The sequence below is a fragment of the Schistocerca serialis genome, unplaced genomic scaffold (genome assembly GCF_023864345.2).
Source record: "Schistocerca serialis cubense isolate TAMUIC-IGC-003099 unplaced genomic scaffold, iqSchSeri2.2 HiC_scaffold_192, whole genome shotgun sequence".
In the NCBI taxonomy this organism is placed as follows: Eukaryota; Metazoa; Arthropoda; class Insecta; order Orthoptera; family Acrididae; genus Schistocerca; species Schistocerca serialis.
The window spans coordinates 25,001-28,188 of record NW_026047754.1 but is presented as its reverse complement, the minus strand read 5'-3'; positions in this window follow the sequence as shown (position 1 = coordinate 28,188).

Sequence of the window (3,188 nt, the reverse complement as noted above, 5' to 3'; positions counted from 1 at the left end):
CAATATTTGGACTGTATGGTCTGCCGTTGCTAGGCGCAGTCGTCGTACGGTCACACATGTGCCACGATGTATCATTCAGTACATACGGACCAATGTGCAGTACAGTTTGTGGGTTTGCGTACATCGGCGGACAGGTGACAGGCCGTACCACAACGTAGGCTGAGTACGTCGGCATGCGAAGGGCATTGAACATGCAAACTTCTCAACGACCAGCTTGCGAAGGCAGGGGGGAAGGGGGGGGGGCATGTACGTCCTGCTGCTATCCACATTACAGTGTATAGCAGGAGCATGTGGAAAGTCAGCAACACCTGCAAGGTGTTTAACATGACGCGATACACAGGGGACCGGGCAGTGCGAATAGCGAACTATATTGCGAGGGTTGCGGTTAGGCAACACTACACTAATTTAACGAGTTGCATAACAATTACAGAGCAGGTTCAGCGACAACGTGCGTCAGGTTAAGGCGCAATATAGGTTAGGTTGAGGCACAATATAGGTTAGGTTAAGGCACAACATGGGTTACGTTAAGGCACAAATTGGGTTACGTTAAGGCACAACATGGGTTACGTTAAGGCACAACATGGGTTACGTTAAGGCACAAATTAGGTTACGTTAAGGCACAAATTAGGTTACGTTAAGGCACAAATTAGGTTACGTTAAGGCACAAATTAGGTTACGTTAAGGCACAAATTAGGTTACGTTAAGGCACAAATTAGGTTACGTTAAGGCACAAATTAGGTTACGTTAAGGCACAAATTAGGTTACGTTAAGGCACAAATTAGGTTACGTTAAGGCACAAATTAGGTTACGTTAAGGCACAAATTAGGTTACGTTAAGCACAAATTAGGTTACGTTAAGGCACAAATTAGGTTACGTTAAGGCACAAATTAGGTTACGTTAAGGCACAAATTAGGTTACGTTAAGGCACAAATTAGGTTACGTTAAGGCACAAATTAGGTTACGTTAAGGCACAAATTAGGTTACGTTAAGGCACAAATTAGGTTACGTTAAGGCACAAATTAGGTTACGTTAAGGCACAAATTAGGTTACGTTAAGGCACAAATTAGGTTACGTTAAGGTACAATATGGGTTAGGTTAAGGTACAATATGGGTTAGGTTAAGGTACAATATGGGTTAGGTTAAGGTAACAATATGGGTTAGGTTAAGGTACAATATGGGTTAGGTTAAGGCACAACGTAGGTTAGGTTAAGGCACAACATAGGTTAGGTTAAGGCACAACATAGGTTAGGTTAAGGCACAACATAGGTTAGGTTAAGGCACAACATAGGTTAGGTTAAGGCACAACATAGGTTAGGTTAAGGCACAACATAGGTTAGGTTAAGGCACAACATAGGTTAGGTTAAGGCACAACATAGGTTAGGTTAAGGCACAACATAGGTTAGGTTAAGGCACAACGTAGGTTAGGTTAAGGCACAACGTAGGTTAGGTTAAGGCACAACGTAGGTTAGGTTAAGGCACAACGTAGGTTAGGTTAAGGCACAACGTAGGTTAGGTTAAGGCACAACGTAGGTTAGGTTAAGGCACAACGTAGGTTAGGTTAAGGCACAACGTAGGTTAGGTTAAGGCACAACGTAGGTTAGGTTAAGGCACAACGTAGGTTAGGTTAAGGCACAACGTAGGTTAGGTTAAGGCACAACGTAGGTTAGGTTAAGGCACAACGTAGGTTAGGTTAAGGCACAACGTAGGTTAGGTTAAGGCACAACGTAGGTTAGGTTAAGGCACAACGTAGGTTAGGTTAAGGCACAACGTAGGTTAGGTTAAGGCACAACGTAGGTTAGGTTAAGGCACAACGTAGGTTAGGTTAAGGCACAACGTAAGGTTAGGTTAAGGCACAACGTAGGTTAGGTTAAGGCACAACGTAGGTTAGGTTAAGGCACAACGTAGGTTAGGTTAAGGCACAACGTAGGTTAGGTTAAGGCACAACGTAGGTAGGTTAAGGCACAACGTAGGTTAGGTTAAGGCACAACGTAGGTTAGGTTAAGGCACAACGTAGGTTAGGTTAAGGCACAACGTAGGTTAGGTTAAGGCACAACGTAGGTTAGGTTAAGGCACAACGATAGGTTAGGTTAAGGCACAACATAGGTTAGGTTAAGGCACAACATAGGTTAGGTTAAGGCACAACATAGGTTAGGTTAAGGCACAACATAGGTTAGGTTAAGGCACAACATAGGTTAGGTTAAGGCACAACGTAGGTTAGGTTAAGGCACAACGTAGGTTAGGTTAAGGCACAACGTAGGTTAGGTTAAGGCACAACGTAGGTTAGGTTAAGGTACAACGTAGGTTAGGTTAAGGTACAACGTAGGTTAGGTTAAGGTACAACGTAGGTTAGGTTAAGGTACAACGTAGGTTAGGTTAAGGTACAACGTAGGTTAGGTTAAGGTACAACGTAGGTTAGGTTAAGGTACAACGTAGGTTAGGTGAAGGCGCAATGTAGGTTAGGTTAAGGTACGATATACCTTAGGTTAAGGTACAATATCGCTTAGGTTAAGGTACAATATAGCTTAGGTTAAGGTACACGTTGTAGGGAAAGGTGTATTTTGGGGGGGGAGGGGGCGGCAGGTTCGTTGATAGTGATTATCGTAAGTGCATGCCTGCGGGATCATCCGATTTGTCACGTCAGGATGCACTTGTGGCTCATGACAGGCGGCGCTCCGATTCCAAGGTTGTGGCAGATCTGTGTCTTTCATTCCTGCCATTGTTTGTGTACTGTGACAGGAGGCAGTATTGTGATGTTGGGTGCACCCCTGTGTAGGACATGTGTGGGTGTTCGTGGCTTAGCTGAGCAATGGCGGATGTCGGAAGGGTGGGATATTCTGTTTTCTGGGTGGACCTCCCGGTCTGGTTATGATAGTGTGGATTGTGTAATGTGGCGGAGAGGCGGATGTTCTTCCATGCTGGTGGTTAGATATTGTGTGTGTGCCTGTTAGAGGCAGAGAGTAGTGTGTGATAGTGTCTGGCTGACGTGTGGTTCTCATTGTGTGCAGAGTCTTTCAGCATGTATAGGGACGGTTGTATATATTATCTGTATTCTGATGGCTCTGCATCTATTACTAATCAGTGCCGTGTATACGGTTACTCTGGTTCCAGTCGAAACTGTTCTATCTCTGTACATTAGTGACACTGCGGCTCCACTATGTTGCCGCCCCTGTCGGCCGTTTCCCCCAGTG